Source organism: Dermacentor silvarum, chromosome 1, assembly GCF_013339745.2.
Source record: "Dermacentor silvarum isolate Dsil-2018 chromosome 1, BIME_Dsil_1.4, whole genome shotgun sequence".
Lineage (NCBI taxonomy): Eukaryota > Metazoa > Arthropoda > Arachnida > Ixodida > Ixodidae > Dermacentor > Dermacentor silvarum.
Window position 1 is genome coordinate 320,954,080 of NC_051154.1, and position 24,087 is coordinate 320,978,166.

Below are 24,087 nucleotides of genomic sequence, written 5' to 3' on the forward strand. Positions count from 1 at the left end.
TGGCACGTCTCTGCGATACCTTCTATTAATTTTGAGAGCATTTGCATTCCTCTCAGAAGTTGCATTTTTGTCTAAAACATTGGTGGCACACACCTCCCCTCCTCATCACCGGAATCAAGCAGCGCACAGGAAAACCCCTCGCTAGCGAAATTTTCTCACTGCGCGCGGTCCGTTGGTGAAAAAATTCTAAATGAGCAATTTAGTCTTTTATGATTACGGCAACAACTATTCATCCTTGGTCAGGGAAATGGTGTTTGTATGTGAAGGACTATAGGCCCCGATTCCCCCCAAGAACATGAATATATAAAATTTCTGATTAACAAAATGAACAATAGGTTTAGCATAAAATGTTAGTGGGTACCTCTGTTGAATTCTTTCCAGCTTGAACGGCTCTGATATGCCGACATTATTAAAGCAGATCATGTAGCTATACTCAGACCGAATTCTAAACAATTTCTCTTCCTTTTTGTAGAAATTCACTTTCGACTGGTTGTTCAGACCAGTTTTTTGACTAGTTTTGACTGGTTGCTCATACGATTTCGTTTTGTTCTTGCAACGATGCCCGGATGTTCTTGTTTACCCACGTGCTTCAACGTTTCGGGCCGAAAGGCGAGGCATTCACAGCGATAACAAGGTTAGCAACACGCTGAAGGCGTCAGGGGACGCGTGATGGGCGTTCAATTTAGTTTGATTCCTCTACCAATATATGGTATGAACATGGTGTGTTATGCACATAGCTGCTCTTGTGCGTGAGCACTATGCTCGTGCGAGCACCGCGAGCCGGGAAACGCTGCGACCAGCTGTGCTGTGGCAGAGCCAGTAGAAGTGAACGAACGTGATGGTGCATGCTTCGCACGTCCATTTGGCTTCGTCGTCTTTTGCACTGCTCATTGCGCGTCTCTGGAGAAGTTCTAAACCTCCTCGCGCAAATTTGCGCATGCGCGTCGAGTGTTCTTTGGGGCTCGTGGCTCGCGCTAGCCTCAACCGCCCGACTTGCCAGCGTTAATTCTTCTGATGTGGCCATCGAACGACTACGGACGCGTCCACAGCTGCCCGGGCCCTCACGCTGGCGGCATGCGCTGTTGCGGGTTCCAGGTGAAATATCTGAGCAGTGTATGGAGTTCCGACTACTGACCGCCTGGAGCACTTCGCATTCTGAGAACGGGGACCGGCAAGATACGCAGCTCTGATCACTTCAACGGGTACTCAGAGCGTCACGAGCTCACAGCTTATCGTGCACGCATGGTGAGAATTTGTCTTCGCATATCTGTCTTGCTTGACCTTGAAGGCAGCCGTACTTTCTTCTAGAGGTAGTTGGTACATTCTTTTCCAAGAGAGAAGGAAATTCGTGTCATTTATGCAGCTGCTGTGACTGCCGCTTCATCAGTAAGAGCTGTACTCGCGACTTGGCCGGAGTCGTTTGAAAGTTAACGCTTGAGTTAACGCGTGAGACGTCGTATAGGTGGCGTCGGCTGCGCGACCCTGTTGGTAGTTGTGCCGCCATGGGCCTTTTGTTTGAGTTGAATAATTAAGACGATAATGAATTTGCAGGTGCGCTGAAGGCGTAGTGAAATTGCGTAAAATATTAGTTTTGGCAAAACCAGAACGCGTGGAAAATACTTATTGCGACTCCGCAAATGAAGATATTACAATGGAGTCGACGCGACACAGCGTCTCCAATACCTGGTCCGTCCAAATTCATCATGTCACGCATACTTACGTCAGTTTTGCGTCACAGTGTACGTATACATTTACGTACGCTACAAGTCCTTTGCTCGTCAGTAATTTTATACCCTTGTTACCCGGGCTGCCATGAAACGCAATTTCAAGTTCCATGGAATTCCAATACAATTCCGCATGAATTCTTAAAACTCACCTAAAAAGTTAAGGCTAGTTTGTCAGGAAATGAGAAAAGCAGGCGCAGCACATATGACAACTCCGTCAGGCGTTTGGGCGTCTTTTCTAGAGGATATCGACTTGGCTGGGGTCTCTGCGCAGAACGCTGAAGCAGACGCAGCTTCAACTAACCACTGCATGTTTCCGCAACCAATTTTCGCCGTACAGGTTTTCTGAACTGTTTCTCAGACATAGTGTTACCGGTCCTTGCGCAGTGTTAACCGCAGTTAAGGCCACCCGTGTAACAAGGGAAATAAATATTACAGCAGGGCTTTACGTGGCATAACCGCGATTTGATTATGAGGCGCACCGTATATTTGGGAATAATTTTGATCACTAGGGCATGTTTAACGACGTGCACCTAATGCACTTGAGGCTGACTTTTTTGCGTTTCGGCCTCATTGAAATGCGGCGGCAACCTCCGATTGCATTGAAAGGAAAGCGCTGGAGAGGGCTTGGGACCCACTGCGCATGTACTACATTACCTGCGCCGCCGCTGAGAGGATCCTGCCGTTGAGGCTCAAATTTCGCATTGGAAGGATCGTATTCGTCAGTGATTTTTTTTTGCATTAGCACAAGGTGTGTGGTATTGGAGATCGCGAAAGTAATTTTACTCCTACTTGTCAAACGGATGTCAGTAATGCGCCATAAACCTGAAATAAATTCAGGAACTCAGGTCAGCTTCATATTCCATCAGGCCTTCGCCTAAGGCCAAGGCCTGATGGAATATGAAGCAATAGGCCCGTAGTCTTCGCAAGGACGCGGTAATTGTGGTGATTTGTACTGTTGTAGACGAAACTACGCGATCCAGGCGGCGAGACCATGATACATCAAGGGAGGGTATGTAGAATGCCGCTGTGCGGCTCTCTCTTTGTGCACACACCGAGCGTCTGTGTACGCTTGTAGGTGGCTTTGATACGCTGTGCTCAAGTGATCCAGTACAAGGAACTTAGCTTCGGCAGTTGGAATGGTGCATTTAGCCGGTAGCCGGGGTACTTTGAAGCTCCAGGAAAACTCTGAAAAACTCCATAACGGGTCGAGACAACTCCGCTTAGGCCATATTCCAATCCTAAAAATCGGAAATTGTTCAGCGCCACGTGGAAAATTGGCGCGAATTGTTCTTCGCCGCTGGAGAAGCGCTCTGCCTGCGGGGAATCACCCAGCCTTAATAGCTGCGTGAACAAGGCCGGAGATACCAAAATGTGGAGTGGGAAAGACTGCTTCAATAGTAACCCCTAATTTCGATTTAGTGGATCTCTCGAGATGTAAATGTGAACATTTCTTTTTTAATGCAAGGAAATACTTTCTTCCGGTGCTCTTTAGAACAGCTTGCACGTCGGAAATTGCTTATAATTTTGCCGAGTGAATAGACAGACTCGGGACTTGACGCATAATAAGTAAACTTGCTTGTTTTCTTTACAGATCAAGGCCACTAATGATTATGCGCTGTTCTGAATATGACACGTGTAAGGCATCATATCAGCATCCTTTACAATTGGCTTTTTCTCGGCGGTGCTGAGTGAGTTTCCAACACGTATGGGTGAGCTCACAGAAACGTTTTTCACATTACATGAATAAAAGGGAACTACACCGCCAACCCATCAGCCCATGGTCTTGGGACTGAACGCCCTAATAGTTTTATCTTCTTAAGTGAAGTGGGTCAGCATAGACGCGGAAAAGATTGTCAATTTTCATGTAACAGATGTAACACTGCACTAGGGTGACTGAAAGCTCACCTTCAGAGCATGCAGGCACCCTGAAACATCATGTTGCGCCATCTCTTAGGTATAAATCGACAAAATGCAAATTTAACCAGCACAAATAAACGAGGACGCAAGAACACATACACAAAGGAGCAGCGATATATATATATATATGATTATATATATGTGTGTTTATATATGTGCTTGTTCTGTACACGTGTGTTTGCTGTTTATATGTGTTCTTTCATTCTCGTTTACTTGCGCTCGTTAAACTTGCAGGACGTCACGCCAACTGTCCCAAATGACGTACTCCTGTGTGAAAATCAAATATTTTCTCCCTCAATGCCGTCTCGCTATGTCTGCCACCGTTATAACAAACAACCCATTTCTATAATTTCGAAAAACAGCATTTATACTTCACTAAGCGATGACTGATAATGCCATTTATTTTTTGCTTGTGGCCGAGCACAAGAAACACGGTTGAATTAGGATCACTGCAGTCAGCTTTGGCGATGGCCGCGTTTACATGAATGCGACACTTTCTAGCGCATCGCATCCATTTAAACAGGGATAATGCGCTAGGAAAGCGCATCACGTTATTGCGCCAGACAGGGGTGGGCGGGTTGAGAGGCGTAAGTCGACGCTCGCAGTGCATATGTACGCAGTAGCATCGCAATAGGAATTATGGGAAGGGAATTTGATTGTGAACCCGCGTGAGGCGGTGTAGCACCGGATGCACTGTTTGCCTTCTATGTGGGACACAGGGTCCGTGCTGACACCATCGCATCAAGAGTAATGCACATACATGTAAGCCCTGGTGCATCGCACTGCTTGCGATGCGCTAGGATATGTGATGGGCTACTGTCGCATTCTGTCGCATTCGCGTAAACGCGGCTTTTGTCATTTTCATGTGCGCACACGGTGTACAGTGGGAGCAGAGTCCAGTAAACTACGCGGATGTGACGTGGCGTCAGCTGGTACTGGGAATGGTCATGTAAGACCTTCTATATCCCGCCATTTAAGGTACTGCTGCACTGTACTGCCGTGGTTCTATTCCCGCATGCTGGTTGCGTGGCCATTCAAAGAAGGTGTTGGTTTCCCGTGAACATCCAAGCCAATTGACATTCCTTCGCTCTGTAGAAAAAAGCCCGTGGCTTAAAATCCTCAAACGTGGTTTTCGAGGAGGTGGTGTTGCAGCAGGCAGGGTTAGGCTGGCATACATGGCCGGCAATTGTTTCTCCCGAACCTCCTATCAGTTGAGATATGTCGCATTCGTCTAAACGCGGGTTTGGTCATTTTGATATGCACACACGGTGTACAGTGGGCTCTCTTCCCAATTGCTGCGGGCACTCTGGGGACAACAGCGTCCTCAAAGGTCCTGTGCGAAATACCACTCTTTTTACTAAACTTGATCAAGATTCAACGAAGTTTGTACTTACCGTGGAAGGGATATATATGTAAAAAGGACTTTGCACGCACCTTGTTTCTTTGTTCGGTGTGCAACATTCAAAAAGAAAAAGTTTGCTCGCTTTGTTTCGATGCTGTGAGACATTACGGTGCATAATTTTTAAGAAGCTTAATTGTGGGCCCGCTGCAAGTCCTCGAAAAACCTTGATATTTTATTCCCGCGAAGAGCTGCTGGTGAACTATCTGCATATAGGTCTAGGATTTCTAATTTATACCGTATATCGCATACCATTCCACAGACGGAGAGGGACTTGGGGCGCCCGGCAATAAGCGACGTGCCGCAGCGTCACTAGCACAATTATGATAGTGACGCTGCGGGCATTCCCATTATTCCCGCCAAAACGATAAAACGACTTCTAAAATAACTCTATGGTAGTCTACTGACAAAAGGAAATCCCCGGACTAGTGGTACTCATCAATGGCTCAGGAAAATTAAATTTCCCATTTATTGGTGATTATTGAGAGTGCAGTTATCTTGACAATTCACACCGAAGGCAGAGTCTTGGGTGCTGGAATATTTTTACAATGCTATTTCTTAGCATAAGTAAACGTAATGTATGGTAATCTTGCGAAATTATGTATGTTAGCTTAACTTACGTAAGTCACCGAAACCCAGTAGTGTTTTTTTAAAGCAAGCACAGTCAGGAGAAAGCAATTTCTTCATGTATGTAAAGCTCTTGTTTGCTCGCCAACAAGGAATGCCAGAATTTACGAACACCAGTTTTGCCTCCTTTCGTTGCCTGCCTGAAGCACGCTGTAAGTTGTTGGAACAGTGTGTGTTGTGTAACAAGACATGAACACCAGTATTGCAGCTAGAGTGCCTGTGTAATTGTTTGTGGAATAAGGAAGCAGGTGGGCCTGCTGTTCGGAATATTGTACAGTGATTTTCTAGGTGCGGTGTGAAGTGATGCAGAGGACTCTGCCGTTTCCCTGTGCCTATGCATTCAAGACGACTCTGCACATCACCTTCGACGCCCTCGACCAGATGGACCTCATGTCGGAGTCGAAATTCAACAACCTGGTGCGGGAGATTGAGACACGATTTGAGAAGGAGCCATTAGTGATGGAGCGGGCCCTCATCCACGTTGTGTCCTGCATCGATGCTGAGAACGTCGTGGTGTTTTCACGTGTCTTCTATTCCGCCTGCAGCCTGTTCCACGATGAGAAGCCGCCACAGCTGGCCCGTGGCACTTGCCTCATACGGAGCATCTTTGTTACACCAGGCCGGCTCATCTTTAGGCCTGCGCAGGTCTGTACATTTAGTGTCATGGAGTCCTTTCTAGCAGCAGGCACTGCACCAGCACTGTCGGCTCATGTTTACATGGTTTCAGCAGTGAGCGCATGGGGTGTACGATGGTCAGTAAAAACTATTGCCAGTTTTGTCTGGTGATTATGTAATAAGAGTGCAATAGCAGTTTAGTGTTACATGCATTGCTACTAAATATGCAAGTTTAATAAATTTCACCATCAGGCTGCGTAAACTTGGGCTGAGCCATTAAGTCTATCAATAATGTCAAAAAGTAGAACAATACAAGTCAAATATAGTTCACACTCACAATGTCTAAAAATTCAGATTGCTTACTGACTTGACTGTTGACTGATCAAGGTAATAAATTTGATTGGCTGACACGAAGCAGATTTAACAGTGCTTTTACTGGTTTACATAGGTTCACGCGAAATATCTTCAGCTCAGATGCATGCATGTTGTCTAAGAGGCTTAAGATAACTTTTGGTATTAAGCTGTTGTGCTATCTGATAGATGGAAATGAAAGCACTTTCGCCGCAATGGCGGCACTTTTCATAATGCCTAAAACATACCTGCAAACTCTCCTGATTTGCCTTGGGACTCCCAAATTCCGACCAATCCTTTTAATTGTACAGGCAGGGCCATAAAACTGTCCCAACCCCAACACAAAAATAAAGGGGAAAAAGAAACATGTCTTGCTGCACAGTTGCATCGTAATTTCCATTACGCGCTATGTAACTAGCCATAGTATGCTTTCAATCCAAGCCATTTGTGCGTACGTAGTGTAGGCTTAACTCTATTTGCCATTAATCGAGACATGCTTTGAGGAATGTGTATGAGAGCGTTTTACATTTCACAGCTTGGTTGACACCATGGTGCTGTCAAAGCACAATAAAACTTATTTACAGGTGTTCTCGAAGTTTTATAGTACTTCAGAATTAGCATGCTTGGTGCCGTTTTGAAGAGGCGTGCAGTTCACATTTTGTACAACATGCACATGCGATGGAAGCGTTGCCCATGGCAGTATAGGCAATATTGTTACAGGCCATTCCCGCATTCTGAAGGCGCTCGGCAGGACGACGAAGATGGTTTTACCCACCTTAGCCAGATCTGAAGTAAGTCCTGTCTCCTACTGAGCCATGTCTTCATGACTGGTCATGGCCCAGTGCCCAAGATACTCAAACACTCATATACATCGTGTCCCAGTTATACACTCATATACATCGCGTTTTTAATAAATACGGGCCATTCAACGCAATGACAACCAACTGCATATTGTTCCGTCGAGTAGAGTAAATCTTGTTAATTTAATCTTGTAATCTTGTGTGCTGTAATCTGGTTAATGCCATTTAAGTGAATAATTATAGTTGCAGTTAGCAATTTCTTTAATTATTACCCTGATTGCTCTGCTTTTAATGAAGAATCTGTAGGAACTTGAAAGAAATTGAAAGCTTCGATGTTTTCAGCCAGGTACTCTTTCCCCCTTATTTATTGTGGCTAATAAAGAAAGCCAGTGAAATATGAGGCATATCATATAACTAAACGTCTACCCGCATCAGAAAGCAGTGCCTTCAAACAAGTTCCATAGGAGCTAGTGGAAGAGTTGCATGGCGCACTATCTGGCACGCCTTGCCTGCGACAGTGCAACACAGCAGATCGCCCACTAACTCCTTCTCCTGTCAAGCATGTTTTAGAGCGCTTCTTTCTGATGCGGGTGGACGGTAAGTCACGTGATACTTTTATTTGATACTTTCATTTGATACTTACACGTGATGCTTTCACGTGATACGTGATACGTGGGTGTCTTCGCATAGAATGACCTGTCCTTTTCGAAAAATTGAAGGACGCTTAAGCTTCGCTTTTAAGAGTGGAACGCGATACCATTCAAAGCTCCCTGACTACTTCTCTCGCTTCCCGACAACTGCAGCTTAAGCAACCATAAAGGTTACCGGGAAACACTGGCGGGGAACGCTATGAACGAAGGCGAGCTTTCATGTAGAAACGCGGCCTCTTGCGTGGGGCGATCCCGGTAATATTGCACAGCCGTGCCAAAAAAATGCATAATTTTCAGGTTTTTGTTTTTGTTTTGTGCTTTGAATATTGCAGTCTGAGAAGATTTACCATAAAAGGCATGCGCTGTGGGTGATTTGTTTCATGACATTTTTTGTTGTGGATTATCATTCTCAAATGCCGAGGAATAGCTTTGCCAAGAATGCACGACAAGGTATGAGCCACATTCATGATAGAATTGTGTGGCAATATAACCCGCATATACCGCATGTCATATAAGAAGGCGTGGCCTATACATGTACCTAAATATATTCGTAGGGCCTGCGTGGTTGGGGATGATTTTCTCCGCCATCCGCCGACATCGCACGCCGACGCCGGTTTTTGTGCGATACGGGGCGCTTAACGCTATAGCATTAAAATGCGAAGCATGATAGCTGGGACACCCTCTTTGTCTTACAACATGTTTGTAAACAGCGGCAGGCACCGTCGATATATTTTAGGCCCTATAGCGACGTCGCGTAGGCTCCGCCCACGTTCGCCGCCCCCGCTGAACACACGGATGGTGTTTTTTTTTGTTTTTTTAATGGGTTGGGGGATGCTAAAATCACGATTTCATTATGAAGCATGCGGTAGTGGGGGCGCCGGAATAATTGTGACTACGTGAGGTTCTTTATTGTCACCCAGTGCACGTTCTTGCATTTCGCCCCCATCTGGATACGGCCGAACGAGACGCTAGGCCTAGCTCGCTGACCACCGCAGTGGCGGCCGATACCACTTGCGACTTCGCCTGCAGCTCATCATAGCGCGCTTATTTTGACAACACAATTAACGTGGGCCTAAATGAATCGGTTTTGTCGGTGTCGTTGGTGCGAATAGCAAACGCAACGCAGTAGTTGCAAGCTAGCCGAGCCGTTTCGCTGAGACGGCCGGCGCTTGGTTTCCGTCTGCGAGACGAGAGCATTGCTCCCGTTCGCGCCAGTGGTTTAGTACTGGGCGCTGCCTTACGAAACACGCGCAAAGTCGAGGTATTTTTTCTATTAGGAACTCTTTCATATTAAAAACAAGCTGTAGCCGATTTCTACGTCGCCGTGAGCGGCGATAAAGCGATCGCCTCGGTGATGGGGCAGGCGAGGTATCGGCCTTATGGCGACGCCGCTTGTGAAGACCCGCGCAGTCTGAGCTGCTGGCCGCGGCCGTCCGATCAATCCAGATATGAACTAACGCTGCGCATTTTATTTCGTGCTCGAAATTTATTTGACACGTTCAGATGCGTTTATGACATCCACACTGCAATTAACACAGCTGTGACCGTGCTGCCTGCGTATGTGAACATGTGATAGGATATCTGCACTGCAGGTGGCTCAATTCTTTAGATGAAATTAAATTTGAATGTGAAGTACTTTGTGGGGAATCTGCTCGCTCGACCTACTTTCAAGGCTAATCCTAATCTAGCTTTCCCACAGTGCGGCAAGAAATTGTAATGACGCACTAGTAACTATTGTAATATCATATATAGGTTGGCTAATGCACGCCATTCAAAATAAGAGAAGCTTAACTGTTGCGGAATGTTTTGCGCATAGTGGATGATCTGGTGTCAGAATCCAACTACCAGGCTTTTTACCGCGGCGGTCCATTGGTTGCGACGGCTTTCCTCAACCGGAAACCTATGAAAACCTTAGCCTCTTGCGTATTTCGACACAACTCAGCTCGTCGGGACACTGCGTTTTGTTCGTTTAAAATCATAGAATAAAGACCTCACAGATGGAACCGCACAACCACCCGCGAAATCCAGCAGCTGCTGTGGCAGGCGTGACACAGGCGGCGGCTCAGCGGCGGAGTGCGTATACCATGCGAAACTAAATTCTGACGACAGCGCCACCGCATTTTCGTGACGTAGTGCCGTGGTGTACGTCTATAGGTACACCAGGTGGGCAGTACCTTTATGTATGACGCCTTATTGTTCCCTAAAAGTCCTGAATGCTCAATTTTCTTGTTCCTTCAAGACTTAAGTCTGCAAGTGCAACTCGTCTCGGGCTAGTTTGATTTTGAAGGTGTTTGTGCAATGCACCGAGTCGCAAAGCTTTGTTCCCTAAAATTCAATAATGCTTTTTGCCTGTTCCTTCGAGAGTTCAGTCTGCCGGTGCCCTTCACCTAAGGCTTGTATTTTGCAGGTGTGTGTACAGTGAACCGAGATGCGCCGCCCACATGTACAGTAGCTGGAATCACCTAAGTGGAGTGTTATCACGGGCACTGTCCTTGTCACTAAGTGCCCCTGCCTGCACCCGGGTGACGTGCAAAAGTTCACCGCCATCGACGTGCCCGAGCTGCACCATGTCACTGACAGCATCGTCTTTCCGGTCCAGGCCACACCTCGACGAAATGGCTGGTGAGCCTTCATTCTGTGGCTACTCACAGTAACATTTAGTACATTCAGTGCCTGAAGGTGTTGGAAAATTGTTTTCGTAAGTGAAAAAGAAAAAAAAGTGATGAATGGATCATCATTTGGTTGCTGCAGAGTAGACGTTCTCACCGTTTTATTCAGAAAGATGTCAGTGCGCCAAACCATGAGCGTCTTTGGCACATTCGTGCCAGGTGTCATCTAGATTAATTCAAGCGTGGGCGTCAAGTTACGGCACATTTCTGAGTGCGAGGATCAAACGACCCTCGCACGCGAAGAGACCATACAAGCTCTGTAAGCACGAACACGCAGACATGGCACACGTCTTATGGAAATGCACAGAGATGAGACCAAATACAGAGAGGACCTTCTCGAGGAGCGATCGCTAAGCGCTCTGACTAGCAGAGATCTACACGACCAACTATAGGCAATCCAGTGGGCCCGGGCAGCGGTGGAAATGCTGTCCCTCACTACATGGAACCCGGTAATTCTGCAAACATAATTTTGGGGTTCTGCAAGCAGCTAAAAAAAATCTAGCCCCATCCCACCTCCTCACTGGACGATCCAGATCCATGCGAAAAGCTATAAGTATGCTGAAATATACTTTGGCAGTCGCTATCTAGGATACCGTTGACCTAGAACGCATTAGATGCACAAACAGTAACGAACTTCAATATAACGGAATTCTCTGTACAACCAAGAAATTGAATAAACATACTGTCCTTAGAACATATACACTGAACCGGAATTTAACGAAGTGTGTGGCAAAATGAGCATGCCTCCTCAGCATATGCGCGCCGCTGTACTGATAGCACATGGCTGTCAGCACAGCTACGGGCATATCTAGCATGCGCGCCTTATCTTAGCGGCAATCTGCAGCGGGGGCCAAGGTTGGTCGAGTCGAGATGACCGTCGCTTTGTATGTGATGTCTTGATCTATACGTTTAATGCTGGAGGTCGCGAAAAATTGAGTGTCAGAGATTCTTTGAAGTTTGAAGCAAAGGGAGAGTGCATTCCCCTCTGCCTGCGCTTTTCATGATAGCGCCATGTCATTCCACTGCGGGCGACACTGTCAGCGTCACTATAAGCTTCACAGGCCATAAAGCCAATATGAAGATATTGTTTCGCTGAGGTTAAGAAGAGAAAAATGGCTCCGAGGACAGCCTGACTGGGCTATCTTCCATTTCCGCTAATGTTCTGTGTTCTGTGTGTTTGTAAATGGATCTTGTAAATAATGTGACGTCTTGGTTGGGACGACGTTTATTAGGCCCGGGAGCTCGTCAGCGAACAAGCGCAGCACATAGGCGATGATGATGATCACATATATAGGAGAAGAGAAGGATAGGTAAAATTGTGAGGATGATGATGATAACATACAGATGAGGAAGATGTGTGTAATAAACGCCCACAATAGTTTTATACACGGAACGTTTGGTAGAAGTACGGGGTACCTGTTTTGTTCGTAACGGAGTTCCGCAGCGGATACCACATCCAGCTTGTGACCACGCCTCATGTGGACAACAGTTCGTGCGTATACTCCACGCTCTCCTCCCTCGAACGCGGGAGATTGAGCCGCAATTGTCTGCGCCGATGGCAAAAATGCTCCTGTAGTGTCCATCTGATGGCTATCTTAATAAAGTAGGAGATACTCGGTACGTTTCTGTGTCCGATACGGCGCCCGATGCAATCGCACCTGCCGGACGCCCTATCGAATGCCGAATCAAACTGTGTCTCTCCTACTCCACGGCAGCAAGTTCAGGATGCGATCATTAGGCGAGGAAGAAAAAAAACACGCTTCTTGATTGGAAAAGTGGGGGGTGCGCTCATTATGCGGGGAAATATGGTATCCTCAAAAGCATTGCGGATTATGCATTCAATTTCCTGGTTTTCAACATCTCTAATGTTGACACTATCATAAAGGAATGCCTACGCTTCAAGCTATCAAAGAACCGCCGTGTCGCCCATCAGGTTTCACGCCTTCTGAATGCCGCTGTGAAATCTTCCTGTATCGACCAAGACAGCCCGCCGCCCATGTGCGAAGACGTGACTGATATTGTGCGTCGGAGCGAGCTAACAACATAGTACATGCTGGTGTAAACTGGCCACTAAAGAGAAAAATAATGTGAGATATATTAGTAAATTGCCTTTAAGTAATACCAAAAGCCACTCTTATCAGTTTGAAGACATTTGATCAAGCCTAGAATTTTTTTATCGGTAAAGACAAACTGCATTGTATATTATAAAGGACTCAAAGACTAATCTTGGCAAGTTGTGAGAACATTTAGTGAGTTACAACTGGCCAAATAGGAAAATACTTTGTAACTTGTGACATCACACTGACATACCGGCGGAGGGGTGTAGGCGCAAAATTATGAAGTATAATCGCCGACTACAGGGGGCTCTGGGGCTCGAGGCCCCTCCGGAGTTTTCCGGGGGGGGGGGGGGGGCTCTGCCCTTGGTGATGCCAATGCCCCCCCCCCTCCCCCTCCGCTCCTAAAATGTCATTACCAGTGTCCTGTTGCGCAAACCGTTTATGGTTTCTTTTGAGTTGCCTCTACATTTTCCGTTAAAATGTTCTTGTTGCTAAAAGCTAACTGCATCATTTTTGACGCGGACGGGCACGGCTTTTATTCATAATTTCGCTTAATTTCTGAAAATCCTGGCAATGGGAAAACAAACGCATTAGAAGCACAAACAGCGGCTCCCGCATCCGTATTTTTTTACTTCAACATGTTATTTTAAGTTCCAGTGTGAACACCATGCACAGACACATTATATTTCAATATGTACACAGGACAAATTTTTGCATATTTTGAAAGAGATAGAGGTAGCCAACTAACAAATATTTCTAATGATATGGACAGCCTGTGGCTAGAGAATCAATATGTTGCTGTATGTTCAACTCGCTGCAAATGGTTTTGCGCTCATTTTTGACACTGAAAAAGATCTGCAGACTTCAGTGATTCCTTCGGCCGAGTCTTTTATCAACGGTGTGTTAAATGCACGTGAATGATATGTCTCAGCATTGTTTCTCTTTCCAGTAGGTAATTCCTTGCGACTCGTGCAAAAAAAAAACTTATAATAATTTACAACATTTATTGGGGATGGAAACATCGCAACGTGAATCCAGAGGCCATAAATATACATAAATAACTTAGTAACCGAAGTGAGACCAAGCCGGATTCACTAGAAATCAGAATCAATAGCAGTCATGCGAAGCAGAGCTTCTACTAGGACTCGAAAAAAAAAAAGAGGCTGCAGTTTTGCCGGAAAGGTGAAGCAGTATTAATGATAGTGAAGCATAAGACAATAACACAAAAAAATTCTTCCCGTATAAATCCATGTAAGAGCCGCATCCCCAACTTGAAAGCAAATATTTTTTTTTCAATCCATCCGGGAAACAATCGCGTTCAGAGCAATTCCGATCACGCTCCACAGGCAATTTTCTCGTGCAGCGTACTTTCGCACGTCGCAGCTATAAAAAAGTCGGTCATAACATAAGAAGACAGGAGAGGTACCCCGCCCTGACCACTGAAGCGCAGCAGCCGATTTCCACTGCGACTAAAGAAATAGTCAAGCGGACGCGACCCGGCCCAGCTCGAAGCGCGGGCTGCCATGTCCTCCGTCGGCGGGGTCACCGGCCGTCCGGCTCATGACCTCAGTGACGCCCATTGACGTCATGAGGTCATGACACCCATTGATGGATGCTCATGTGCACCCGCATTTGAGGGGCAAATGCCGCTGCCTTCTAACGTTGTACACGACTTTAGAAGGCGAGAGGAGGCGATCACGGAGGTTTACAGTGGATTTCATACTCGTAGTTGGAAAAATTTGATAAAATGGCCTGGTTCCTTGTAAGGCTCGCCAAAATTGCGGCAAAAAAGTGCGTCGCTCACATGAGTCTGGACGTTGGTTATATCGCCTATATGAATTGTAGTAACATTTACTCACTAATTAAAATAAGAAACATCGTGCAATGCACGGACCATGTAAACCTGTAAATATCCCGCAGGATGACCACGAGCAGTCGCTATCACAACGCTGGCTATAGATGAACTCCGGCAGCGGGGGCGAACGGTTCGTACAGCCATGCGATTCACCGGTGGTCCGAAAATTAGATTCATCATCATCATCATCTGCATATTTTTATGTCCACGACAGGACGGCTTCTGTCAGCGATCTTAAATTACCCCTGTCTCTTAACCTAGGCTATGCGATCTGCAACACTTGGGGCGCGGAAAAACAGCCTAAGAAGGAAGACAGCACGCATGAAGTTAGCAGCCATTACTTCTCGCCCTTGATCATTGCAACCCCCCCCCCTCCAATGATTACCAACAATTTGATATGGCACGCGGACCGCGTAAGCGTCAACCGCACACGGTAATTTGGAGCTGCGGCAGGGCTCGATGAGAAGACGCGTGCTCTCCTCCCCATGCGCGCATTTGATCACGTGAGGTGACCTCCAACTAACCCGAATATTGAGCGCGTGGGAAGATAATGCCCATCAAGTGTTACGGCTCAGCGTTACGGGCTTTTTCTTGCACGCGTTATGTATGGGTCGCTCACTCATAGGACTTTTGGACAGCGAAAATTTGCCTGGAGTGTCGATGCAATGGCTGTCGCAATAAAAGGAGAAATAGAAAACAGGCGTCGAGCCCGGTTCCACCGCGGCTGCGGACGTGGCAATGTGCACAGTCTACAAACCCAGCATGAGCACCAACGCCAAAACCAACAGTGGCCACCCATCGCTTATCGGTACTTCGCCAGAACCCGTCTGACGCTGAAAATGAAGCGTATTTTGCACCGTATAAGTACCAGCGGAAACAAAACTAGGCGCGCAGGGACACGGCGCACGCGAAGGAACCAGCTATCTCGGATGACCCAAGCTTGAATTCAGCGCAGGTGAACTCCAAAATGAAGCGCGTGACCCACATATGTATGGCAGAGGGAGAAAGTAGAAGTTGAGGACCCGTGTGTTCTAGCCGCTATGTGAAAGAATACTCCACGCCGCTATCAAGAATGTTCCTCAGCTCACGTGTTTCCATCAGCGAGTGACATGTACCGCCAGAGGTTCTATTAAGTACTTGACACAGTGCTGTCTTCATTAAGCAACAGATATCTACCTGATATGCGGCCCCATAAGTCCCACATTGAGCAGCTTGTCATAAGGAAGGAAGACAAAGCATATATAACATAGTTCTACGATGACCTTGAACCAGGACGCCTGATTTGGCAGAGATATGCTGATTGACATTTTAAGCCAGCAAAGATCGGCATCATTGCACACATTTGGGGACGTCGTGCACATGTTTAAGGGGGACAAGGGCGCACACCTGCGAAACTTTTTACCGGAAATAGCCAAGCTAAAAAAATTGTGTTGGCCATACCGGTCTCGTCGACCACATCCGAGGGGACCTTTTCTTGCCTTCGGCGACTGAAAATGTACGCGCGGTCGATGACTAGACAAGCCCGTTTGAACCATCTAACAAGTTTTGCATGTCCATAGAGAACTCTCCCGCAAAATCATTTTGATTAAGATTGCCGACGACTTCATTTCCAGATGAACTGCCCGAACTAACACTTTTTCTATGATGGTGAAATCATCTCATCAGACAATGAAAGGATGTCTTTAATATTAGAGAGAAAGGCACCAACTTACAAGTCAAAGCAAACCACCTGGCTTAGAAAACAACGCAAAAAGTTATACAAAGGAACGAAAATGGTCTCCATAACAGCGCAAGCCGAGTGAGGGAATTTGGGTAAGAAAAGACGTGCGGTTGCGCTATTTGTAAAACTGCCTAGTTTATCTGCGCATTTTCCTTTTTAGTTTTTATTCGTCGTATACTGCATTTGCTTCTCAATAACACAATCCACATTGTTCCTATATTTGCTATCGAATCCTTTCGCGCTTTATACCGCTGTCTTATTTATTTGTTAATACGTTTATTTATTTGGACACCTGATAATTTTTACTCTATAATCCTTTCTGCTGCCTCCGGAAAATAAACAAAACCAGTGGCATAAGGCGCCTTTGACATGTAATGAAACTATGGCATTGTGGAATCACATTATACTTATGCTAATAATTCTAATCATAAGTTGTCTTCAGAAATTGTTATAGATCGTTTATTGTTTATATATGTTATGTCTTACCTTTACAATAACTAACCTTTCCCCAAGAAAACATTTCTTGATTGTACCTTAGTAATAAATGTTTGACAATACGTTACATTGCTTTTTTATAGATGTGTATTTGTGCGACTTATTACGGACAAAACACATGTATCTCCCTAACGTGTTTAACTGAATCCGCTTGTCGCATGGCTCAACCAAGAGATGCCAGTCTCTTGGCGGTGCCAGGGGACTCAGGCGGTAACACTGAATTGTCTCCTACTCTGAGGTCTTCCAAATACTCATAAAAGCTCGTCACTTCAGTAAACAATCTTTCGAGGTCATACGAAGCGTCCCGCCTATGTTAGAAAGTATGAAACTTTGAACTTCACTTTATTTACTTATTATCGACCTATTGCCTTAACAGTAGCGAAAGTAGTTTTGAAAGAATGTTTTGTCAGCCTACAATTATTTTATAATTTCTCTTGTAATGTTCATAAGAAATTGAGGAATGTTTAAGAGATTAGGAATTCATTTGTGACAATTCAGTCGTCCGCTACGTATAAACACCCGATAGAGCACTTGGAATGCATGTGCTGCGTGTGCAATTCTGCAAACAATGGTAGTGCATCGAAAAGAAAAGCACCGATGAAAATGATACGTGAAATGTGTCGCATGTCTTTAAACACTTTTGATTGGAGGTGTGCTGTGAGTTCAGATATCCGTAAAGGGTTTTATTAATAAAACGAGTTGAAAAATAGATGGCCATTTACTTTTGTTGTCAGTCTATCATGTGCAGTAGAATATATATAAAAGGAAATTGCTTAAAGAGTACACCAACTTCATGGTTGCAATTTTCTTCCGATAGTGACTCATGTGAGTAAGCTTTAAATTTATTCGGCTCTGGAGCCTGCCTAGGAGCGTGTAATGGTTTGTTTTTTGATATGTAGCCATGTCTACGCTCATTGCAATAGGCTGATTTTCGTTCTCCAAAGGGACCTTTTCAGAAAATTGTGTACTCTGGAAACAGTCCAGTCCTGGTTCTGTAAACTTTTTCCAGTGTAGCTGTCAGCTTGCCTCTAGTTCTGCATCTTAATATTCATATGTCAATAAATGTCTGGCAGTAGAATTGTAGCACTGTTCCCACACAGTGCCGTATGCATACCTGTATTCAATATTTTTAATTGCCTTGGTGGCAGTAGTAGGCTTGCGTGATTTTCGTACTCTTTAAACTTATGGTATTACGTGCCTACATGTAACTCCTTCGAAGAATTTAAGCAGGGAAATTTTCCCAAAGTGAATTGCCATCAGCACTCAGTCTTCATGACAACCTCAGGAGGAGTTTGCTGATCCTTCTACAGCCATTGACTTGCCAGTCATCGGACGAATTTCGGAAAGTTGGCCTGCTGTATGGTACTTTTCTCGATATGGCATTCTTCTATGATTTCTTTATCGTAAATTTATATAGAATAATCAAATTTCAATCACCCACCAGGTTGCTTGTGATGATGGGCTGCTAAGCACGAGGTCGCGGGATCAAATTTCTGCCACTGCGGGTCGCATTTAGAGTGGGGTGAAAGGTGAAAACACCCGTGTACTTAAATTTAAGTGCTCTTAAAAGAACCCCAGGTGGTCTAAATTATGCCGGAGTCCCCCCACTACCGTGTTCCTCATAATCAGGTCATGGTTTTGGCACCTAAATCCCCATAATGTTTTGTTCATTTTTATCCTAAATGTTACACAAAACAGACAAAAGTAGAGAGTCTGGAGACTAAAGAAAGTTTCTCGGCTGATTGCTCCGAAAATTTCTGCGTCACATATGCAAGAAATGTATAGTATGCGTCCTATTATTCAGCCTAACATGAAATGTCATACTCGAAAAAAGCATCGCACCTCGGTCACGGTCTAGTTCATTCATTGTTATTGGACCTGTGTATGTGCAGTGCATATGAACGTAAATGTAATCAACGTAAGAATAGGTGAAGTAACCAAAAAACGTCATTCTACACTTTCGGTATCTTGCTCAATTCCGTTGCCCAAGCACAGTTTTGAATTCACGGGTGACACCTCTCTGTAATAACCACTGTTAATTTTGATAGCATCTGCACTCCTCTCAGAAGTTGCATTTCTGCGTAAAACATTGGTGAGAAAACATTGGTGGCACACACCTCCACTCTTCATTAGCGGAATTAAGCAGCGCCCAGGGAGAGCCCTCGCTAGCCAAATTCTATCACTGCGCGTGGTCTCTTGGTGAAAAAAATTCTAAATGAGCAATTTAGGCTTCTAGGATTATGGCAACATGAATTGATCCTTGGTAATGGAACCGGTGTTTGTATGGGAAGGCCTATAGGCCCCTTTTCCCCATAAGAATATCAAAATATAATTTTTCTGATTAATAAAATGAGTAATTGTATTAGCATAAAATGTTAGTGGGTTTGAACGGCTCTGATACGCCGACATTAAAGCAGATCATGTGGTTATACTCAGGCCAAATTGTAAACAGTTTCTCTTACTTTTGCAGGAATGATGTTTTTCACTGATTGCTCAGACCAGTTTTTGACCAGTTTTGAATGGTTGCTCAGGCGATATCGCTTTGTTCTTGCAACGATGCCCGGATGTTTTCATTTACCCGCCGTGCATAAACGTTTCGGGCAGAAAGACGAGGCATTCAAAGCGATAACAAGGTTAGCAACGCGCTGAAGGTGTCAGAGAACGCGGGATGGGCGTTGGGTTTAGCTTGATTCCTCAACCAATGTATGGTATGAATATGGTGTGGTATGCAAACAGCTGCTCTTGTGCGTGCGCACAATGCCCGTGCCAGCAGCGCGAGTAGAGCCGGTAGAAGCGAACGCACGTGATGGTGCGTGCATCGTCGTCTTTTGCATTGCTCATTGCGCGAACGTGCGCATGCGCGTCGAGTGTTCTTTGCGGCTCGTGGCTCGCGCTTGCCTCGACCACCCGGCTTGCCACCCTTAGTTCTTCTGACGTGGCCATCGAACGAGCACGGACGCGTCCACAGCACCCCGGGCCCTCACGCTGGCGGCATGGGATATTGCAAGTTGCAGGTGAAATATCCGAGGAGGGTATGGAGTTCCGACTTCTGACCGCCGGGAGCACTTCGCATTCTGAGAACGGGGACCGGCAAGATACGCAGCTCCGATAACTTCAACGGGTACTGAGAGCATCACGAGTTGACAGCTCATCGTGCACGCACGGTGAGAATTTGTCTTCGCATATCTGTCTTGCGTGACCTTGAAGGCGCCCGTACTTTCTACTAAAAGTAGTCGGTACATTCATTTCCGAGAGAGAAGGAAATTCGTGACCTTTCTGCAGCCGCTGTGACTGCCGCTTCATCAGGAAGAGATTACTGGCGACTTGGCCGCAGTCGTTGAAAGTTAACGCTTGAGTTAACTCTTTCAGATGCTGTGTACACAATAGTGTACACGAAGATAGTACATCGACAGCAAAAGCACTGATTAAACTAATGATATTTAAAATATGTCGCATATATACTTAAACACTTATGATTGGAATCGTGCTACAATTATCGAATAACATGTTGAAAATGTTTTAGTAAAATGAGTGGGAAGGTACACGGTTGGTTGTTCTTGCTTGGTGTCAGTATGTTGTTGTATGTAGTGGGTTCACTTCTTTCAATGTTTCTCACAATATCATGCACCAGGCATAATTTTCATGCGGATGGATAAGTACTTTTCAAGCTTTTCAGTACACGAAATGGTTGATGTTCTCATACGTGGAGTCCACATTCTGTAAACTTGACAAAACTCACTAAAGAATTGAAAATTCTTAATCTTTCCTGCAGCTGTACACTTTCAGTGAATCTGAAGATACAAGAAATAAGGTGAAAGTAAGTCTTCAGTCAACAGTATAAAGTGGCGTCCGAAAGGATTAACGCATGAGACGTCGTATAGGTGGCGTCGTCTGTGCGACCCTGCTGGTAGTTATGCGACCATGGGGCGTTGTTTGAGTTGAATAATTAAGGCGATAGTTGATTTGCAGGCGCGTTGAAGGCGAAGTGAAATTGCATAAAATATTAGTTTTGTCAAGAGCAGAACGTGTGCGAGAGACATATTCTGACTCCGCAAATGGAGATATGACGATGGAGTCGACGCGAGACAGCGTCCCCAATACCTGATACGTCGAAATTTTTTCATTTCACGCATACTTACGCCAATTTTGCGTCCCAGTGTACGTATACATTTACCTACGCTACAAGTCCTTTGCGCGTGAGTAAATTTATACTCTTGTTACCCGGGCTGCCATGAAACGCCATTTCAAGTTCCCTAGAATTCCAACAAAATTCCGCATGAATTCTTAAAACTAACCTAAAAATTTAAAGCTAGTTTTTAACGAAATGAGAAAAGCAGTCGCAATACGCATGACAACTCGGTCAGGCGTTTAGGCATCTTTTCTAGAGGATAGCGACTTGGCTGGCGTCTCTGCGCAGAACGCTGAAGCAGACGCAGTGTCAACTAACCACTGCATGTTTTCGGAAGCACAATTCGTCGTACAGGTTTTTTGAACTGTTTCTCGCACATAGTGCTACCGGTTGCTGCGTAGTGTTAACCGCGGTTAACGCCACCCGTGTAACAAGGTAAATAAATATTACTGCAGGGGCTTAACGTGGAAAAACCGCGATTTGATTATGAGGCACGCCGTATAGCGGGGATTAATTTTGACCACCAGGGCATGCTTAACGATGTGCAGCCAATGCACGTGAGGCTGGCGTTTTTGCATTTCGGGCTCATTGAAATGCGGCCGCGACCTTATTCTTAGCAGCGCAACACCATAGCCGTTAAGTCATCTAAGCGGGGAATGTAATAAGGCTGTCAGACGCTCTTGATTTTTTGGAGTGCATTAGGCGCCCGTTCCTCCATTGAGCTTCGTCCTCGGTGTCGGCGCAACCGGCAGAACGAACGTGGAGTGAAGCGGAGGATGAAATATGGCGAAGCTAGGAAAGCTTGAGGAAGAAGGCAGAGGATTATGTTGAAAGAGTCAGGAGAAATGCAAAGTACCGCATGATACGTGCTCCACGGGGGCGACCCGCTACGACATGGCGCCGTAGTAGCATGTGCCGTCACCCGGACGCCGCCGACGTCGTTACTAAGGTATGCGACGCGTTTGTCCACCGGATACCATGCATGGAAATAAAGCACTGGAGCGTGCTTGGGACCCACTGCGCATGCGCTACTTCACCTGCGCCACCGCCGCGAGGATCCTGCCGTTCAGGCTCAAATTTCACATTGGAAGTTTTGTATTCGTCGGTGAATTTTTTTAATGCATCAGTACAAGGTGTGTGGTATTAGAGAACGCAAAAGTAATTTCTCTCCTACTTGTCAAACGGATGTCAGTAATGCACCATAAACCTAAAATAAATTCAGGAACTCTGCACTTCATATTCCACCAGGCCTTGGCCTAAACGGACAGTGAGGCAAGCGTTATTTATTCGATGTGGTCACCATTTTTCTCCATCATAACGTGAAAGATTTGCTAAAACACACCTCCGCTCTTATAATTGCAGGATCTAGCAGAGCACTGGGAGAGCTGTCGTGAGCTATATTCTGCTGGCGCCCATGACATGGCAGCTTCGTGGCGCCATCTACGGGCACCTTGTGAGCCTTCCTACCAACGCGTCATGAAGTCGGTGTGCCTCTTCATCTTTGGTATACGCAAAGGTATGCCACCTATACAAATGCATGTAAAATGAGGAAATGGTTAGCTTAGGTAAATCCTATAGTACCGATTTTAATTATATTTGTTGTATTTGAGAGAACAGGTTTAATGCTAGTGACTTCGGGAAGCGGAATTTCGGTTAAGAATTATTTTTCTAAATATTGCCTAAAATTTTGAGAAAATATATCGCTGTTCCGTGAACTAGATTCGTAAGAGCTTGTAAGGCTGACTCAGTAGAAAACACCAATGAGCACAAACTAGCAACAGTGTTGTATGCTACTTGTCCAACTAAATTTTAATGGTTTACTTGAGTATTCCATTCTCAAAAAACAATGGCCCGAAGGAACAGGGACGATATAGAAAACACCAAGGATCGCAAACTAGCAACAGTGTATGCTACTTGTCCGACTAAATCTTTAATGTTATGCCTACTAGCTACATTCTTGCTCGATGTGCTTAGTGCAATATTCCGCTAAAAACTGTGTACAGGTTGCTTTTTAGTGCACCTTAACGAACCCCAGGTGGTCCCAATTTCTGGAGTCTCCCACTACGGCGTCGCTCATAATCAGAACTGGTTTTGGCACGTAAAACCCCATAATTTAATTATTTTTTTAGGTTGCCAACCTCGATGTTGCGTCGGATACTGTCCAGCCGCAGTGGCAATCAGTCGCGTGCTGCAAGGTCACGACCTCATCGGGAATGCAGTTGTCGCAGCCTGCCTGCTGTCATGAGGGGTACGTAGGCTATTGCTACGTTTAGCAAGGATTGTGACATTTCAACGTTTATCTTTCAAAAATTGTGCATTCTAGCTTCGAGATGATCGTTACATGCTGACAGTGTAGTAATTACGCGTGGGCTTCGAATCGCACAGAAGCTTTGCAGGGAGAAACTCTGCCCTGATAATAAGTCATGGTGCTCTACCCGTCATTAATCAGAATCATTATCGTGTTTTATTGAGCTATTAAGTGTAATACATAACTTGAGATGCAGAAAGGAGCCCAGAGCACAACGCTGTAAGGGTACCACCTGTCGGTTAGAAGGAAAAACCAAATGACATCACTCGACATCTCAGCAGAGAAAGCTATGGCAATAGAAAACAATAATAGATTTAATAGTGAATCGGGCATCATGATTTTGAAGAAGAAAAAAAGAATACAAATTATTACAGCTAAAGGAATCATGATAAAACAAGATATTACGGAACTGAATCAGCAAGTTTAAAAATACGAGTAACTACTAATAGTATGTGCGATATCACGATTTGCAATCAAGCAGGTATATTTTGTGGGAGAGAAAAATCAATGTGCTATATCTAAAAAAAGAACTGAGCACTTCCTAATTATAAATAGGTAGTGACGAAGTCTATTTCAGTATGTAGATGATGCCAACATGATATGCTTGAAAAAAAAATGCTTTTGAGCAGGGACTCCGGAACCGGGATCCAGCCCCCCCCCCCCAACATATTTCCCCCTCCCAACTTTTCGACCGTTTACGTTGAAATCATGTTTTATTGCGAGAGCAATTCTATGAACACTCGAAGCGCATTTTTGCCGTCGTCGCCG

General features: G+C 45.3%; 1 long non-coding RNA gene across 1 annotated transcript; it reads left to right on the forward strand.

The window, feature by feature from the left end:
* Positions 1-1,031: 1,031 nt before the first annotated feature.
* Positions 1,032-23,259, forward strand: LOC125942276 (uncharacterized). Its single transcript, XR_007464953.1, has 3 exons — positions 1,032-1,245; positions 22,374-22,527; positions 23,141-23,259. It is a non-coding gene; the product is annotated as an uncharacterized LOC125942276 (long non-coding RNA).
* The last annotated feature ends 828 nt before the right edge of the window (positions 23,260-24,087 follow it).